At 37.4% G+C, this 20,903-nt stretch overlaps 1 protein-coding gene across 2 annotated transcripts in view; it reads left to right on the plus strand.

Annotated features, from left to right (window-relative positions):
* The window catches only part of LOC122970702 (cadherin-related family member 1), a 106,057-nt gene that overhangs the window by 40,905 nt on the left and 44,249 nt on the right, over positions 1-20,903 (plus strand). For both annotated transcript variants that reach the window (XM_044336862.1, XM_044336863.1), the window contains exon 5: positions 11,675-11,769. The gene's annotated coding sequence lies outside the window, so the exon portion shown is untranslated. The remainder of the gene's footprint in view (positions 1-11,674; positions 11,770-20,903) is intronic.

Consider the following 20,903-nt stretch of genomic DNA (forward strand, 5'->3'; position numbering starts at 1 on the left):
CAAACCCCCTGTGGGTTCCTCATTAAGTTTTTGGTTGTAATATAAGTACTTAAAGATATATTCTCTGATTTAGCTACATTGCAATTGAAAGCAGAATTGAGGATTAAGGGCAAATACAAAATTTTGGGGATGCTAAAATGAATTTAAGGATTATAGTTAAAGGATTGTAACAAATTTATGTCTTATAACAAATAGCATATATTGTAGGTGCTAAATCAGATTTCAGAGGGGGGTCTATAAAAATATTTGATTTTAGTTGCAAATTTTGGGAAGCTAAGATATATCAAATGTGTTGAATGCTAAATCAAATTTTGGAATTTGGGATATTTTCCCACTTAATTTAGTATTATAAGATACACCAAATTGTTGGGGTGCTATACCGAATTGCCATTTTTTTTCAGTCATGACAAATTGAATCAAATAGTAGTTTTCTGTTGCTGAGTACAGTTGCACATTAGAGGATGAGGATGGGGGCCCCTTAAAAGTCTGGGACCAGCCCTGGCCTGGATGCCGCTCTTGTTTGTCCAGAACGCAGCGCAGCATCTTGGCTTTTTCCTCCAGGCAGTCACTCAGTCAGTCAGTGTCCCAGCTCTCTGTGCTGAGTCTATATAGTGATGATCTAGCAATGATAACTGGATCAATACATCCAGCCATGTGGACAGCCGGCTGGGAGCTGCATCAGTACTCTCACACAGGCGACCAAGTTGCAAACACCTCAGCCCCACACCAACCTCACCCCCACCTCCTCCCGTCAAGCATGTGAGCTTCACAACTCCTCTGACACACTTCATCTTATAATTTGATCAAGAAAATTGTCACATTAAGCAGATCTTATGGTCATAAATGAGAAATATGTGGATTTTATGAACTGTAAATGAGTGCCCCTTCATGGATGGCTATTTTAGTGTCAAAATATATTAAATACATAGGAAGGAAAGGCTGTACCTGATCACTGACTCTATATAGTCAGCACTCTAGTTGGTTGTTTGTCTTGTTACAGTTTAATTTACTTTGAAAAATCATATCAGATCTATATCTTCTTGACATGATATTTTAGAGTGACCAGCCAAGGAATAAACAAACATACAGTACATGAAAATTATTTTTTAACAAAATTCATAAAAATATGATCCTATATGTGTGTGCTGGGAATAAGTGTGAGGCGACAGCATGGGTAAAACCAATGAGATGTTACTTGTAGAGGAATGAAATTGGTTAATACAAAGGCATGTCGGTAATAACAATGTCCTTTCTCCGGTGACAAAGACAAAGTGCCTGCTTTTGGAGCGTACAAGCGCAAGAGACAAGTGATGGCTGAAGGTAGACTTTGGGAGAGCATTTGAATTTCATGTCCAAGAAGAGGCAGCCCATCATTAAAAAACCCTAATTTCTGTGTCAGGTAGAGTTACAGGTAATCGATCATCTTGTCACACCGATTTATTTTTTTCTGCCCGTTCAAAGTGAATTCTACTTCTTTCCAATTAAACTTGTTGCTGAAAAAAGAAAATGTCTCTGGCTATTAAAGGCACATTTTGCCATGTTAGGTCTTTTTCCACCAAAGGTAATTTCTGAACATTTGGAAGAAAGGAGCCCATGGGAGACTGTGGCTTCCAGGCAATTCTTCATGTAGAGCTGATCTGAACAAAGCAAATCTCTTGAGGTTAGCGTTGGACATCTATTAATGTCTGTGCATAGTCTTAAATCATTTATTTAGATCTATTTAACTTGATCTTGAACAACATAAGAATACCACTATTGATTTATCATTTCATTTGCTAGTTGCACTGATGTCACTTGCATGTCACAGTCTAGGTGTTACGTTTGTAGTTATGTGCAGCACATAAGATGTTACAATGAATTCTCATGTTTAAATGTCTATACTGTATTTGAAAAGGTGAAAATAATAAACAAATACAGCATTTAATTGATTATGATTAATTATTAGTTATTAGCTCACAACAGTAGGAAACTAAGAAGACTTCTCCTTTGTTAAATGATGCAGCTGCTGCAAGGGCATAAATACATAAAGTGTTTAAATACATTTTATGCAATTCCAGTTTATTAGTCTACACAGGACAGGGCAGCAGCAGGTTTTCACCAACGGACTGATAGATGCTTTGGGTCTTAAGAGGGGCTTATTTTGGGGAGGGTTCCCCTACTCTGACAGCTTCACTCAACCTGACACTCCTGAATGGCAGCTGTGGGTCTGACGGTGTATGCCACAAAGGCATTGGGATATGTCTGCATAAAAGCCATTTATTGGTACATTTCTAAATGTTAACGGTTGTCAGCTTCAATTTCTTTAAAGACCCTCGGCTCACCTGGGGGATAAAATGCCTATGTAGTTCTAGGGGAATACTCCTCTGTCCCTGACAGACAATGACAAAAATGCCACCGCTTGTGGCCTCTGCCACTAGCAGTGAGGTTTCACATGGGAGCGAGTGCTCCTTTGTCCCTGGGTCTAATTTATTTATGTGGCTAATCTTCAAGGGGTGGAGCGGCCATGCTCAGAGGTGTGTCATTTTACAGGGGGGACCCACTGGAAGGATCAGTGACCTTGCCGAGACATTGCCATAAACGCGTGATTCATTTCAATTAGCACATATGTATGCAACAGCAATGTGAAAAAGTTCATGTTGCGCTATCAAACACTTAATTCAACTACTACCCATCATTTACAATTGTACTCAGGAGATTCTTAGCGGAGAAGTTAATCAAATGTCTTGAAATAGTTTATAAAAATACGAGGGGTCACTAAACAGATTTAAAGTTGAGTCTTTCTTTGAAAGTTGTAGTCTGGTTTAACATGGCATGAGAGCTGCATCGCAGGGTTCACATAAGATTCAGTGTCAGAGCCGAGACTGCATTCATCCTTACCCAACAGCATTTATTTGGACAGAGGTGCTATGGCAGCAGAAAAAGAGTGGAGGAGATGGAGCCTTGATTAGCAGCAGCCTTCCCAGCATGCTCTACTATGACAAATGACTGACTTCGAACAATATCTAAGGCGATCAGGATAAAGTACCAACCATTTCAAGGCTCAGCAAAATTCTAATTCTAATTAGACTTTGCACCACACACCAAATAAAAATTGTTCCCATGGCATTTTGGCCTATCAACTGTTTCTCCGATCGCTGAAACAAAACGAATAAAGAAATGATTAAAGTGATAACAAAGGCATAAAATTTAAATTATTGAGGCACCACATCTGGGATCTGTATGTCACTGCGCTGCCATTTTTACCCTCTCGTTCAGCACTCCATTCTTTCTGCATGAGAGAAACTGCAAAACAGAGGGAAGCAAGGAAAAGGAGAGAAAGAGCAGGAAGAAATTGTAACATTAAAAGGTAGAAAGCGAGAACGCAAATAGGCCTTCAGTTTTAGCGTTATTAATGACTCTTCAAAAATCTCCGACTTTTCCAATCTCTCAGAGAAGCGCATGAAGGAGTCTGCAGATGAAGCTGACCTTCAAAATGTTCTTTGGTCTTTAGTTAAGAAATTCACTCGCCATTATGGCATCATTAAGGAAACAAGGATAAAATTACTCCATGGTTAATGGCCTATAGGATCCCCCACCAAAATTTGTTTCAGATCTAATAAAACTGTGCTTAACACACTCGAATGAATTATGAGGACTGTTATGCAGGGTATTAAAATGTGGAAAATAGATTTTCGAGAGCTTGGAGGACTGGACCTTTGAAATCAGATAGTAGAATGGGATTTTCTGGGCAATAAATTCCACCATGTCTCAATTTAATTTCTTTCAGCTCTTAAGTCTGAAGGTATGATTTATTGCATGATTTTGATCATCTTTAAAATACACTGTTCTTCAGAGTAGCCAACTCTGCTTTCCCCCAAGATGAACAAACACAAGTCAGATACATGATGTACTCCACATACATGAACACATAAAATAGCTTGTTTTTACACATTGTTTTGCTTACAGAACTACATTAGGAAAAAGGGTGTGTAATTAACAAGATGTGCTATTTGAGGTAATAACTTAATATTAAGACCTTTATTAAATTGAGGTATGCATTTACATTTGCTTAACATGCTGTTTAGAGAAAGGATGCCGAGTTGGTTATTAGCATATCGCATCAGAGGGTAGAGAAAACAGGCAGAGAGCTGTTATGGAGAAAAATGAAGCTGCAGGCTATTGAGGCTCTTCATTGTCTCATATACAACGGCATCGCAAACCTGCAGAACTGTCTCATTTCCACCACTTATTACCTGCTATTGTAATCCAGACCTTGATGCCGTCCAGAAATACAGACTTATTATAAAGAGGGGGAAAAGTTAGCCCAAGATGGTGCCACAGAGAGGTGGTTTGTGTGGTAATGGCATTTGCTCTCTTTAAACTTTAATCTTTCCTATTAATTCCCTGCAACTGGAGAATGTACGAGAGTTAATGTTCCATGAACGTGTTTCTCACTCCGCAATCTCTTCAAGCTAATTACCTTCAGGTGCTAAATGGTGGGAAATTGCCATCCATTTGGATGAGAAAAATTTCACCTCCTGCTCCCTAGTGAAACATTTTTTTGCCGGGCACATTAAGGAAAAAAAGGGGAAAAGAGGCTGGCCTCCACCAAGGTAAACAGTGGTCATAAAAGTACCTCTTCCTGTTTTTTTTTCTGCCCTCCTACATGAAACAGGAAACCATACTCCCTCTCTCCCACCACATTGCTTACCGGCGGAGGTCAGGTAGAGGTCAACAGGTGCTCCTCTTGACAAGGGGAATGCAGAACAGATGTTTGATTGGCATGAATCATCTAAACTGCCCATTAGAAACTTATGATGTGAAAGGATAGGACTCTGGGTGCTAGGACACTTTTTAATTATACGTCCAAACAGAAAGGAGATCTTGAAGTTGCAGCATTTTCGATTAGACTCCAATGGTGGGATCCACTGCAGCCATTCAGGCAAGAATTGTACTACTTCACCTGTAAAATCTCTTAGGAGTTTTTTTTTGTTTTTATTTTACTTTAACATACATTTATAGGCAATTTCCTGGGCCTTAATTTACATAGTTTCGCTATCATTCCTATCTTTTATTACACCATTTTACTGTCCTGAACAGCTTAATTATTAAGGTGCAGGTATATGGTAACATGGACTTAACTCTGCAACTAAGTACAGAGGGCAGCCACACAAGCACTTAAACATGTTACTGATTGTAAAGCCACTAATTAGAAAGTGAAAACAAGGTGACTGTACCTGAAATGTGTGTTACACAGTAACTCTCCCTTGCATTTTAAACCTTTGTGCAACTATTGTACTAACTACCTTCTGTCAAAGTTGAACACAGAAGTATGTTAGCAATTAAACTGACATTAAAAACACATAGTTTGGACAATAATTTTAACATTGCAACTTGGTTTGCACTTGAAAACAAGTTTTTTATACAATATAATTAAATTTGGTGCCATATTGTGTGTGCATTTACCCTGTGTACACTGCTATAAAGATTAGTGTTTTGTAGTGTTTCCATCATACAAGAAAAAAGTTGGTTAGCACCAATACAAATAGTAGCTAAAACTATGACAGTAGTTTTTGGCTGTTAAAAAAATGTTAAAAGGTATTTTTAAAAAATAGACTTTTCCTTTTACTATAACCATATATTTAGATATATATTACAGTATAGTAGTAATAGTATATTACAAGTTCTAGTTAATTGTTTCCATGCTGCTAATGATGAATCTAACCACTTTGGGAGCCTTAAACAGTGAGTCCATCCAACTGTATTCAGCCCCCTGTGAACTCCATATGAAACCCTCACAGTGCAGTTCAGCGGGTTCTCAGAAAGAGTCAGGAAGATGCATCATATGAGGGGAGTAAAAAGGCCAGCTGGGATGGGTGGGCCACATTGTGATCACTCACCTTCATCCCTGATTTGTAGTCATTATCCCTACCAGCGTTTGAAGATCAAAAACAAGGACAGGGAGAGTGATGGGGGACAGAGAGAGGCAGCCGGAGAAAGAGAATGGGGGAAATGAGTGAAGGAGGGAGGGACAAAGAGACGGCTGGATGTGTGTGTGTGTGCGTCTGTCCCAGTGACTGCCATTTGCCCCTGTTTGGTGGATATTGCAGTGTAGATGGCAGCGATGTTGGGGTGAGTGGGTGGGGTTGGGAGGAGGGTGGATAAGGGTGATAGCACCTTAAAACCAACCAAGCTGCAAAAGCAATGAATATTAAATTCACGCCTAAATAGCTGGGTCTATGTGAAGCATTACTGTATTATAATTTTAGATTTGTCACCGATGGGATGCAGGTTTGACTTGGAACAACAAGGCACGTCAGAGCAATCTTTACTCCTCTGATAACAGCAGAGCTGCAAATTGATAATCTTATCATAAATTATTATGAATTTGGCTTTTGGTGGTTGTGCAATAAGACAAATGCAAATAAAAATGTGTTGTAGTTGTGCTGGGAAGTGTGATAAGGTAAGACAGTAAAAATAGGAACATATAACAATTAGAGGGACGTATAATATTCTCTTTACCCATCCATGTCTCAGGCAGTGCGTACATGTTGAAGGACTCCCATCAGGCCATTGTATAAATTAGCCAAACCCTTACTGTGCTGAAATCTATCCCCAACTGTTTGAGTGAGAAAGCAGAGATTTTTCCCTCCTTTTTTAGATTTAATTATCTTTTGTTGTTCTTTTTATCTACCTTCAAGGATTGTCCTCAGTGGGGGGTTAAAAGAATGGGAAGTGAAAAAGACGAGGGGGGTGTCTGATAGCGAGCGCTGGGTATGTAGGGCTAGTTTGTCCTCTGTTTGATCTGATTCCTTACAATGACACAGCAGGAAATTAAATATGAAACCGAATTTAAACCACTGCTTAATGAACAACAGGGAAACTAAGTTGGCTACATTCCCAATTAAGTGAAAGTCTTTAACTTCAACTCAGAGCGTTATCTCTTTAGTTCGGCTTAGTCTGATGTAATTTTTGCTCCATTTAGACACAACATTTAGGGAAGTGTTTGATGATTTGTAATAAAATCCTAATTTCAAACCATTTATCTTGCAAATATATCCTGAATCAGTGCACAGAACATAAAATCTACTTTGACTTTTGCAGGTTTGAAGTGTAAATTCCAGCAGTTTAATTACTCACTTCATTTTTTGTGTGATGTATTGGAGGTGAGTTATCCACAGTGGCAAGCCTTCCCACATATTGATTTAATAGACCTTCTGAAAGAGCTTAGCTTTTCTCCTCTGAGAGAAACAACACATGTAGAACATTAGCTGAATTGATGTTGTTAAATAATTTAGTATCAACCTATACTGTATGTGCAGTCATTCAAGTGAAGGCTGAGGTACAGTACAGAAATAAAGGATTGTTATTGGCTATTCGGTTTGTTTCTTTTCTCTGGTTTGTTGTTCTGTGCTTCTGCTATTTCAGCTATTTAGAAAATATTGCAACCACCCAAAATATTTAGCCATACTTGAGTATTTAATAGCTTTTTTACATCATTAACATTTACAAAAAATATATGTGAAAGACATTAGGAATGCACAGGGTTAAATGACATGAAGGGAAAAGCCAAATTATAACAAAAACTAATCATATGAACAGTCAAACACTGCAAAGTTGCATATATCATTTTTCTTCCCCTTTCTATCAGCAACAACGTCACTCTACCTGTAAACAAATCAGCAGATTGTTTTACTTCTGACAGGTGGAAATAAGGGGAATCATTTCAAACTGAAAGAATACTGAACGCAACAAAAACACTGTGGAATGATGCCTTTGGCAGGTGGAACTGCTCCCCTGCCAAACTGTCACCATTTAGGCCCCGATAACGCAGGTAATTGCATTTCCAGAAGAGCAGGAGCAGATGAAACATGCTGTGGACAGATACTGCTGGCACACTGGCCCCTTCTGTTGGAAAATTTCATTTTTCCACAAGGAAGCCATGAATGCTAAGGCTGAATCCAAATCCGTTTTTCCGCACTTTATCAGTGTGTGGCCCACCAAGTGGGGAGATGGAGGTAATTCATTCAGCTGAGACTCACCACCCTAATCCAATTTCCAGCCTCCCCCAGCAAGAGATAATTACAAGTATTAAAGCTGTTAGGACAGGGGGGAAAGGGCCCTCTCTCTGAAACTCTGCTGCAGGCCCTGGAAATATCGACTGAGCAGGGGGATTTCTGCTGGGAGAACTCAAGCTAAGGTATTGTTCAAAACTAAGAAAGTGTGTTAACTAATGAGGCAAAGGGAATCTCAAGGTATAAAAGGACACCCATAGCCACATGTCATAACAGACCCCAGGACTTTTTTTCCTCTTTTTCCTCATGCATCACTTAAGCCTGCACGAACAATTGGTCATTTCATGTGTAAAGACAAGTAGGGGTTCCTGCACAATCAGTATGCATATAATAGTCCTTGGAATGTCCCATCGCTTTTAACTCCATATGAACTTAAGGATCTGATGTACAGCACTTCAGTATCACTGTTCTTATGAAATACTCAAACATGTGACACTTAAGTAGTCATTTAAATCCCAACAATGCTTCTAAAACTACCAATATACTCTGCATACCCCGTAGTTTATCATAATATCCTCTTTGTTGGGGTGAAAAAATCTTACTTTTCACTGTTTATCCTTGTGTCACCCACTCCAACATTGCCGCCGCCTACACCTCAACTAGTGGTAAAGTATACCTTTTAATGTCTTTGAAGCCACAATAGAGGACTGACGTTGGAGCAGCACAGAGGGTTTCTTTTTTTCCACTGCTTAAACTCTAACTCCTCAAGGAGCGGAAGCTGCAAAAAGCTCTAATTAACGGAAGCAGAGACGCTCCTGCGATCTCCCATTCAGCGCTCCACAATAGACAAACCCGTGAAGCAGAACCAGGAATGGAATATTGAAGGAATGAATGGGAATGCACCCAAATAAGAGACCCAACATCACCCCTGTCCACTCTTAGTCCCTGCTCTTTATTGTGCATCTTTGTTGAAGAGGGTCTGCCACAGGAGTCCCATTCTCTATCAATTACTGAAGATCAAAGAGGCACAGAATAGAATAGAAATGCATTATTGAGTTTTTACATATAATCAGAGATTACTTCTCTATGAAAATATGTTTAGTCACAAACAAATAATACTACCTAGTTCCACCTAGAGCTTTTTTAAAAGTGATGGCTATTAAAGTGATTAATAAAACCCAATACTGTCAAAGAAATCACTCAATGGCCAAAGCTGCACAATCTTCAAAATGTGTTATTTTGCCATTAGAAGATGTTTAGAGATTTTTATTCTGCATCTTGATCCATATCTACATCAAAATACATAGTGATGAAAAACAATAGACTTCATCTGCAACATTTTATTCAATCAATTAGGTGCAGTAGAACATTAGAAAATAGCCAAAATGTTCAAAATGTTACATTTCATGGTCTTGAAAAATACTTTAATCACTGCCTAGATCTGCACTTTGTCTGTACTTTTGTCTTTTGTGAAGATGTGAAGGTGTATTATCTTATATTCCATATAACTGAAATGTTTTTACTTTACTTTAATGTACAACATTGTTCCATAATTTTAGGTGTGATAATGTAACTGATTCCAATTACATTTGGTAAAACAAATCAACTATTTAGTAACTCACATGTTTGAGACTTCCCACAGCACCATGCATATTCATACCAGCCATTTTAGAGAAGTGCTAATCCAATTAATGAGACTCAAACTGCTCCTTTGCTATTACTATTTAGGTGTGTTCAGGCTTCAAGATGAGTCCATTATCCCTGTTTGATTGTTGTGGTAATTCAAAGGAAAGAGATCAAAGTGTTTCTGCAACAGGTTCCATCAAAATATATGAAAGGAAATAAATGTTCCCTTCAAAATGGTTTAATTCTGCTCTGACCTGGTTTTAATCGAAGAAATAACCTTCCTCTGCATTCCAGAGTTTTAACTCATTTTCCCCCCCAAGAATAAACAATAAATGCTTCACAGTCATTGACAAATGTTGTTTCAAAAAGTTAATAACAAGTAAGTCAGGGAGCTGCAATAAACTGTATGTGAGATAAATGGTTGCATATTATGTTCAGGTGTAATTCAGTTGAAGGATGATCCTGCAGAAAACAGTGCTTGCCATTTGAATAAATTGCGTATTGCTAATTAGCCCTTTTATTTAAAGTAAACCTGAAGAGGGTCTAAATATGGTAAATGTATGTTGTCGCTTAAATAGCCACACTGCTCATTTCATTTGAAATACTGACATTCCTATTCTTTACCCAGAATGTTTACTGTACTATTGTTTGCAGGCTTTATTTCCTTGAAATATTACATATCCTTGGTGCAGGAGGGAAACTGCACAGAGTCTTGTGTGAAGTTTTTAATATGTCACAGGCATAGTGCTGTTTGGAAATGCAGTGTATTTTACTCAGCCCCCAATAATCTATTCTGTTCAGCCAGGCGCATACATTGACAAATGTTTCCAGCATTAGGTATTTACCTAGTGGAATGTAATGGATGTAAAGAGTTTGAAAATGCCTGGCGCACTAACAGCATGGGCAGTAGCAAGACTATCTAGACTGAGGAGAAAATACACTATTCAAAACAGAATCAATGGTTCTGAAGGATGGTACATTTGGAGTGTGTGTTTGTGTGTGTGGGTGTGGATGGTCATGAGCGTGCATGCATGTGTTTGTGTTTAGCTCTGTCTGTATGTATGTGTGTATATCTGTTTGTGCTCTAAAGCGCTGACTGCAAACTTACCATAAGTCACTCTAGACACAGTAATAGTTTCAGCAAAATCCATGCAATGGAAATGTAAATATTTCTCCTTATGCAAAGACAATATAGAGGCATTAAGTGTCACAAAGTGTTCTGTCTGAAAGAATGAATGTGTACCGCTACCCAAGAGTTTAGTGGTGAGAAGTTGAGGATAGAATAGTAGTCTGCAGGGCGACAGCCATGATTTTTTAAAGGTACTGAGGTTATACAAAAACCCACAATTTTAATAGTAATATTTAAACATACTGTTAAAACATATTTAAAATATATTTAAGAAGAAAAATACCATGTTTGATCTCCAGTAAAAGCCTGTGTCTCTAATTTAAATGATTTTCATGTTTTCAGATACATTGATGGATTATATGAACCTCTGTGGGTTGAGAAAAAAATTCCTACCTCCTAGCCTTTTAAAATCATTTTAAAATGCACCAGATTTCTCAGAAATGTATTGTCTTCAAGCTTTGTTTTATAATCTTCAAGGCTTTCATTCAAAGACATGCATCTTCAGATTGTCAAAATTGAGAGTAAAAATACTAAAGACTTAAATTTATTATACTAAGGACTGAATTTTTCAATACCAGAGCAAACAAATGAAACACTTCCGATACTAAAACGATATATTTTTAAAATAAAATTAGACCAATTATAACTGGGAAATATCAGATCAAAGAATATGTAAACAAGACTAAAGTCTGACAATATGATGTCAACTTTCGTTACATTGCGGTTTTCAATTCTCAGTGCTACATTTGGGTTGGTACTCAAAAAGCATTGATGTTCAGTCTTTATCCTGAAGTCGGAGAGGTGAGAGTTTCTGCTGGGACAGAAGTCTGTTTCGGGACAGTTTGAAGGGGCCGATCCCCAGTTCAGCTTGGATTCTCTTCTCCTCATCTGTTGGCTGATCTTTTTCTCCCTCTCTACTTTTCAGCCCTATAGAGGCCCAAACCAGCCATCTCATTCATTACATGCACCATGCATCCTGTCAGACGTACAGGCGGGCAGGACACTTTCACACAAAAAGGGGTAAGCTAATTTAAAGTACAAACATTTTCTATGTGTACTCGAAGTAATACTAACACTGTACTTACCTAAATAGAATTAATGTGCTTTGCTTTAAATGGAAAAACTTGGTATTACTGTACATATAAAGTACTTTTCAGTGACTTTAGACCAGTCTGTAAAGTTCACTTTTAAATTGTTTTGGGAATAATAGATTGTAAATTAAAAAAAAAAAAAAATCAAATGAAGAAACAACTCAACCCCATCAAATTTATGCTGGTGCTGGTAGCCTTGGAACTCTTAACTAGTTGAAGGAGGAGGACCGCTCAAGTCTGTGTGCGGTCTTTCAACTAATGAAAAAAAATCAAACATGTGGTTAGGTTGAAGAAAAGGCAGGTCTGACACATCAAAAGTCCCATATATCTTTTAGAAATGGGATTTATAATCCAGCCTACAACAGGAGGGCTTCTGTGATGTGCAGTCAATATATGGGTGGCACTCCCCATAAAGGCCTTGGCCTTCTTTCTGTGTTTGATTTATTGTCACAGCAGCTCAGCAGACGGCCTCATGAAACCTTTGTCAGTCCACTAATGACACTGTTTTTGTTATTTGAATCATCAATTTTTTTCTTTTTTGCTTATATACCGTTCTTCAACTCTTTTGCTCTATATTACTTCACCAAAGAAGTCATTATTTCTACTTCAAGAAACAGCAATATAATATTTTTTAAACTGGAGATAGTAGATTACAAGGCACAGCCATTTATTCAGTGTGCAAATAGTATCTTTTATTCCATATTTTATGATTATATAAATCACAAATTGAGTTGTTCTGTTGTGGGAGGTCTTGGCTCTCTGAATAGAAAGGAATTACTAAGGAATTAATTAGTGGTTTTTGAAGACATTAAGCAATCACCTCTTTGAAACTGTAAATTAAGTTCAATGTACAAGATGAAATTGTCGGTTTGACATGCTGCCGGATATAATTTATCCCAGAATCTTGAGGAAATAGACAGCAATATTTCCATTTAACAATTATACAACTATTCTATTGTAGGTAGTGCAGGTCTAAGGTTGTGGTTTACTTTATGTACATTTTTATTTTACAGAGACAAATCCTACACATCCTTTGTGCTGTCTTAAACATCTGCTCTTTGTACTTTTTGTTTCATTACAGTACAATAAGCCCGTGTTTGTCTGTTCAGAATAATGGGTTGAAGTTTGTTTTGCATATGTCAATTGAATTACATTACATTTTCAGTATTTATTTACTTACTTTTTACTATTTGTGTATTTCTTTATTTTTAGGGGCATAATTGGCTGTTATATGAAACTGAGCTTTTCCAAAATCCCCTTGTAATTTGAGCTCAGTGTTGCTCCAGACGAATTAAGTGCAAGTTAATGATTAAGCTATGAATCTATCAGACTCGCGGTATGGGAAAGTTTTAGGGAGGAACAGCTTGTCCCGGCTCAACAGTCATTAAAACGTGCTGACAGCGATGGGAGAACAAGTTCCCGCTTTGATCCGATGACAGACCTGAGCTCAGCCTAACGTCATCCTCCCGCTCTGCCTCTGCTCTCTCACCTTTATTAACTCTGAGGTTGAGCCAACAACACCCTCCACTCAAAATCTGGCAAAAACACACTTATGATACTCATAATCCACCAAGAGTGCACTTAAGAGCTGTGTTTCTTTGTTTTTCCTTCCTATACAATTTAGTTTGGGTCACAGATTAGCAAAATAGAAAGTAAAAATTTATAGATTCGATTTTCTCTCTACATATGTCTTAATTTTAATAGTATCCATTAAGATGTTTTTATTTAGTGTTTGACATCCAACAATAATGCTCATGAATGTCTTTCTGTGCTGATATTCTTGGTAATCTCACAGTGATCTCTTCTTATATTCTTATTATCTAATATAGCATGTTTTAACATTTGCATTAATATTCAAACTGCAGTTGATTCATTAATCTTATTTTGATTATAAATCAAATATCTACATGAAACAGGCTTTTACCAGTATTTAAATCTACGTTTGTAGCTATCAAGTCTGACAAAGACAGAGGCAGAAAAAGAAAGAAAGAAGTTTTTACGTAAATGTTTGTTTGTTTTCTTTGTAAGAGCAAACTTTATTTATTTCTTTTGGAAGGATTTATCAGCAGCCTGAGTCCTGTCCTGACTTGAGCCTCAGCTGTAGTTGTCAGTGGTCTAAGTTAGCCATAAGCAGCTGCACTGGACTAGAAATGAAGGTCTTCTGCTGCCCCCCAGGGGTTTATGGAGGAGATCACAGACAGCTCTCTGCTTCATACAAGATTCATTTGAGGTGATACAGCTTAAATACTGTATATGTACAGTATACAGTCATGCTTGGGGAACAGATCTCACGACAGTTTGGTGTAAATTGTGAGCTTTTATATGAACATCATGCTCAAAACAAGGTAAAAGTAATTGCAAGTACTGTACTTCATTTTTTTCTTGCATTATCTGTGAAAATACACATTACATTTAATTCCACTGTAGTTATCATGGCTGCACAGTTAGTATGCTATGTTTACACTTTTACATCTATATTTTTTATTCCTACTGATTGTTACAATGTAAATAATGCACATAATGCAGTGGTATCTTGGTGTTTTCTTGAGGCTGCTATGAAGGAGAGGTATTTAAATCACAATTAGAACCTCTGTGTAATACCATAAAAACGATCATGGCCTCTATTAGTGTATAAATATTTACCGCGGCAGCAGAAAATGAGGCCTTAACAACAAACCATTTGTAACGACGTCTTATTGAATCACAGTATGGAGCTTCAATTCAGTGTAAAAAGACGAAACGCTGAAGTGCATTAGGACACACAAATGCTCACAACATCTGTTTCCTTTGTGTTACAGAGGATATCGCTTTGTAGCAAGCAATATGTGCCATCAGTGACTGGTGGAATAATATTTGTGTTCACCCCTCAAACAGACACACTGTCACAGAAGCACTTGTCTACATTTTGTAGTTGCTCGAGGAAAATAATTGCCTTATCTGCAACTGTCAAAATGATGAATGCCCTGGAGAGCACCGAGAATTGACTGATGGAATTGGGGGAAAATCTAATCCCTGATCTGAACACTTTGTATAATACATTAACCCCTCTGGTACAATAGGCTGCACAGAAACAGATTTGTATAGACTTGTAGAAATAAATTCAACAGAGGCTGAAGGATCGATAAACATCAGGAGTTATGGCCTCGTCTGTACTGAGTCAAACAGAGAGGCATGAAAACATTTATTGAGATGTATGCAGGAGTCGCCAGGAGTTAAGTGAAAGAACAGCTGCAAAAAATATGATATAATGCAAAAATACTGTATATGCATTATCTGCCATATATGCATCTATAATTGATATAAATAAAAAATAGAGCATTTTTTTAATCCCTAAGGGAAATTGTGATGTCACATAAATTACGAAAACAAATGAGGTAAACAGGCAAAATACAACTGGAAAGCCAGATAATAAAAAACAATGACTAAAACAGAATAAAATGGAATGAATAAAGAAAGTTGAGAAAACTGAGGCGCATACATTGACAAAATGTTTCCAGCATCAGGTATTTATCTAGTGTGGAAGGTAATGGATGTAAAGAAAATGCCTGGTGCAATAACAGCATGGACAGCAGCAAGACTATCTAGACGACTAGAGGAGAAAATACACTGTTCAAAACCATTTTAAGCAGCTAGGTCACATAAATTATGAAAACAAATGAGCTATACAGGTGAAATACAACTGAAAAGCCAAATAATATACAATAACTAAAATAGAATAAAACAGAATGAATAAAAAAAGTTGAGAAAACTGAGAAATAAATGAATTTTCTCACAATTCTTTGCTATCAGCAGCAAAGATACACGCTTAAGTAATACATGTAGGGCTGATCAATATGGTTATATCATATATATGCATAATCTGCTGTGGCAATTATATGCAAAATTGTATATAAAATCTATTTAATGTGCTCCACTATGATCTACTACATCGGACAAAATTATTATTATTATTATTGTTATTGTTATTATTATTATTTCATTAATATGAAACAAAGCTTCAATAATTCAGTTTTTTTTTTTAAATTTTTAAGTACATTTTGCTTGGAATTAATAGAACTCTTTCAAACAGTATGCTCAAATCCTCCTGCTACCCTGCTCCTGCTGATTCCCATCAAAGTTGGGAACCGTCAAAACAATAATCACCCCGGCATGAATATGTGTATTGTAGAAATGAGGCAACTGTTACTAATAAGCAACAAAAAGTTTATATTTTACCCCACATTGAAGAACTACAGATCTTCATTCTTTCTTACCAATGTGCTTAAATGCAGTCTTATCTTTAGGAGAATATTTGAGTGACAATGGTTAGGGTGAGAATTCAGAGCTATAAATGAACAAACTGTAATATGCACAGGAGGATGGGAAATGATCTTATACTCTTCCTCAATCGGTCTACAAGCAGCAGAGTGGAAATCTCCCCCAGATATGAAGGGATATCTCTACTAATTACAAACGACATTAACTTTTCATAACCTAATATTCTAAAATGAAGTTTTCTAAAATGAATCGCCGGCACCTACCTGTGAATGAGTTCTCCCTCTTTTTTGTCACACTTGGGTGGAATACATTATCCCCAATATTAGGAGAGAACATACCTGTAACAGGTTAATGACCTCACACTTTCCACACCATTTCACTTAGCGGGCCATAGCCAGGAAGAGCTAAATGCTTCACTCCCAGTTCACTAAATTATGAATTAGCCAAAAGGTGAGGCGATTAAAGATTCAACAATTTTTGGTTCAACCAATAGACGGTCTCGTTGCTGAGCTCAGGTTGGATATGTTCGGCCATTAGCTTAAAACTGTCTTGATGTCCATTACGGAGAGCATAAATATTGGAAGAGGAGAACAAATAATCCAGAAATTACCAATCAAAGTGTTTGCAACCTCAGAGAGGAACTACTATCTGTAGTATAAATAAAATCAATTACACCATCTTCATCTGTATACATTAATGAATAAATAACATATTGGAAAACATTGAATCATGGGGATGTTAAATTATTTGTCATGACATTGTGATTTCTATCACATTACCCGAGACTGACTTTAACGTTACTTTCAAACCACAAACATAAATGGCGCTAAAGGAATGTTCTTCAAACACTGTCTGAACACATTTTATTTTAAATATGCACAAAACTAGTTTTAAACACTTGCGTTCTCAAACTGTCCAAACGCCAGCAGTGGCCTTGGCGTGTCAGACCTCTTTAGCCTTATCCGTTCTGTAACAAGCGCTGACAGGTCACATGGCACAAACTGTGATGTCTGAATAATTTGAACAAATGCTAAATCATTGCAAAGCAGCCAGAGAGATCAGCGACGTGAAAGTGAAGTGTTTGCGCTTCCCCAAGGCTCAGTGGCATCTGTTCTACATGTGTGCAGCAACAACATCCATGTTTCATTATATTAATCCCAATTAATTGTGCTTGTATTAGAGTAAATATTTGACTTTGAAGCGCCAAACACTAATTGGGACCCTCTCTGTAAATCTATACGCGCAAAATTTCCCACAGAAAATTATTTAACAGGAAATCCTTTTAATGATCTATGCACAATTTCTACTAACTATCAGTGATTTTGAATGTGTTGCCACAGCCTACATTTCAGATCATACACTATAACAATTTTCCTTTTTGTCCACCCCAGCCTTGGAGTATTTTTAGAGAGTGTTTGTCTTGAGCACAAATCAGCAGAATAAGACAGGCTGATGTCTCTCCTTAATTCTGTAAATTGGAGGGTTGTGAGTCAAATTACGGTCTGCTGGTTCAGCCTGAGGCCACCAGGGAGAGCTGTGCCTGTTTTTCTCAGAGTCACTGGGACAAACCACTCCAGCAGCCTCAGTCTTGCCGTAAGGAAAGCTATCACTAATTACTATTTTATTGGCTTTGTTGACATAAAGACACAGTAAAGGAGGTCTATTTTAACAATTATCCTGTCTGAGTAAGATGCTGTTTTCAAGATATCCTTTTTTTTTCAAGCAAGGTTCAAGCAAGGCACATTTGACCCTGAACTTTATATAATTTAATCGCAAGGGGAGGATAAAGATCCTGGTCCTTATGTATTTTTCTTCCTGTAATCATGGTTGCTTGTGTATTTTCACAAATTGGGACTTTTTAACCTGGCAAAGGAATTATGTACACGAAACCTCTGCAGGATGTGAGGTTGTTGGGGTCTGTTGCTTCTACTGGCCATTAACTAGGGATTAGTGCTGGTGGGGCACACATCCCTTTGAAGAGGTAATTCCTCACACTTCCTTGCTATAGAAAATCAGGAAGCAATCATAGAAGAAACCATGCAGATGGTCCAGACAGGGAAGCCCGTGACCATTTTTTCTTCGCTCACAATTAAGACCTGGAGTAGCCGCTGCCATTGTGCAAACTTAGCACATCAGAAAATTTAAGGGGACATAAGAATTAGCAGGAAATGCTCCGGGCCTGTCATGCAATCATGCTGAAAACTTAAGGGTAACAGTATGATCAAATGTCTCTTCCAAACAAACAAACAAAAAAAAATAAGGGTAACAGTGTTTACAAGCTTGTGGAGTCACTGTAACTCAGCACAGTCACTTCACAGCTTCCCATATATCTGTCAGCACAGCATATCTGAGCATGTGGAAGGCTGTAAATTATACTATAAAAGTTGTTGGAGGGGAGATCATCATGATGTCACAGTGCTTTTTAACACTGCATGGAGATGCTCAGAGAATTTAAGAATATATGTTAGTGAGATTGATGACTTGGCATGAATCATAGTGCTGCTGCTGCTGCTGCTGGAAAAAAAGGAGAGAGCTATTAGTGCTCTATGTTAGAGCACACTGACCTCTACAGGGACAGAAGGTTAATGGACAGCTTTCTCCTAGTCGAGTCCGGGATCCTGATCTGTATAGTATATTTCAACATCCACTTTTTCAAACACCTTTCAAATAATATGTGTGTAGTTTACATTTTGCGTTTTTATTTTTAACAAGAGAAACAGTGGAGCAATGTAAAGTTTTGACATGTTTCTCTTTGGTTTCCTCTGGTGGTCTCTCTGGTAAGTTGTTAGCATGTCGTCTAAGTCGACCATACAGTGTTGTATATAGCACTGAGGGTTTGTTCACTCTTTCAGAGCTGTATCTGTATTTTTGTTCTTAAATCACTGACTTTGTAAAACCAGGGGCCACTTGGTTTTTACTCACAAAGCTAAATTGAAGGTTGGATATAACACTTGTATTTAAAGTTTGCACATAAACTGAGAGTTTTGAGGCCGTTTTAAGGGCTGCAGATGTGCTGTTGGGCTCACAGTGGGTGTTTACTCGTTTTAGTTTGACGTGCAAGTCAAAACACAAACGTAGGAATTATCTCTTTAGTGAGGTGCAATTCTGCCTTTACAGAGTTGCAGCTTTGGTTCCTCCCTGCAAGAAGTCTATAAAGACTGTCACTCGCCCCATATTATTTGTTTCATCTTTGTTCTGTTAATGCCATTAAAAAGAAATCAAATTAAGTCAAATAACCTGTAAACAGTCTCATCAGTTTTCTGTTTCTCAGCACTGTGATACCTCAAAACTAAATGCTGACACCTAACTTTAAAACAGATGTATCCAAGACAACAAAATAACAAAACGTACATGAGAGAAAATGTAAAAATGTTTATGAATCAGACAAACTCACAGGTTTATTAATAGTTTATTTGGAACCCTTTTTGCCTGCAGAAACCAGCACAAATGTTATTTTGCACAGTCCATATACATATATCATAAATATATATTATAGTAAATTATTTTATATACAATCTGAAGGCAAGTAAATCAGATTGAAAGTGAAATTAAAATAAAGTAATAATTTAGGTAATAACACACAATAGATATTTTTACAGGTCTGTAGACTCATGCAACAACCAAAAAATGCAACATTTTGGTTCTCCTCTTTGATTTGGCAGCAGAAACAGTCTTATATTACAAGTTCTGATTATATTGTAGTTATGTGATTATATTGTATAAACCTCACCTTGTTGAATATAATTTTTTGATGTCGCTATAATTCTCAGATGGGCATCACCGTTTCATCTCATTTCATACTACTAACTTTGTTCATGGTGCTTGTAATTAACATGTCCGCCTCTTTCACATGAATGTGCTCGTAGCTGGATAGGAAATGAACTGATCTAGTTGATAAGACTATACCGGTCATCCAGGATCACCAGTGTTAGGCTCAGTGAAGCCAGGTAACCCAAACAGAGCCAGACTTGAGTTGAACTTACCTCCTGGTATCAGCCCCTGTTCTCCATACACACCTAGTTATACCAATTTTGTATGTGTGAACAATTGTAAAAATTCAAAACTTGATCACCACATTAATTAGAGTGCATAAAACATTTGTGGCTTTGCATATGGGTAACCACAACAACAGTTTGGGGTCGGTAAATAATTGACCAAGTGTTTGCATGGAAATCAAACGAACATTGCTTTAATCACTTCAGTCACATGTTACTTTATGTTGTCTTTCCCTTAGCACTCACTGCTCCCTCTGCTTCAGGCTGCTACCATCGGATTATTGGCCGCAGAGGTTACACGTCACTCTGCCAGAAATTTGATTAGCGGTATCTGTGAAAGAAAAGGCTGAGCATGGGAACTGACTTATCTGCCTGTGAACAACTGGTCATTTACAAGCTATGTGAGAGGCCCATGTGGCTTTTGGATACTGACACTGACACTTTGTTTGAATTCTGCACTGTGTCATTCAACCACAATTTTCCCAGTTTATTGTATGAATTACATGTACTAATGTCTCAGCAAATTTAATTTAAATTTTAAAAGAGTAGAATATTGTTTGATGAAAATGGACTTGAAAAATCTGACATGTTGTGATGCTACAGTGTATTTCAAATTAATCTTGATTGTAAAACCTAAAGCCTAAACCTAAACCTAAAGGTGACATTAAATAAATGTTTTTACCTTCACAGATCAACACATTCCCAAATACTTAATACAAGAAACTAGGTGTTTCTGCCATCTTCAAAGTTCAGCTCCTGCCCATGGAAAAGTAAAGAGAGGTGTGTCTACTCCCCCAGAGGGGCCTCTTTC

Source organism: Thunnus albacares, chromosome 20 (genome assembly GCF_914725855.1).
Source record: "Thunnus albacares chromosome 20, fThuAlb1.1, whole genome shotgun sequence".
NCBI lineage: Eukaryota > Metazoa > Chordata > Actinopteri > Scombriformes > Scombridae > Thunnus > Thunnus albacares.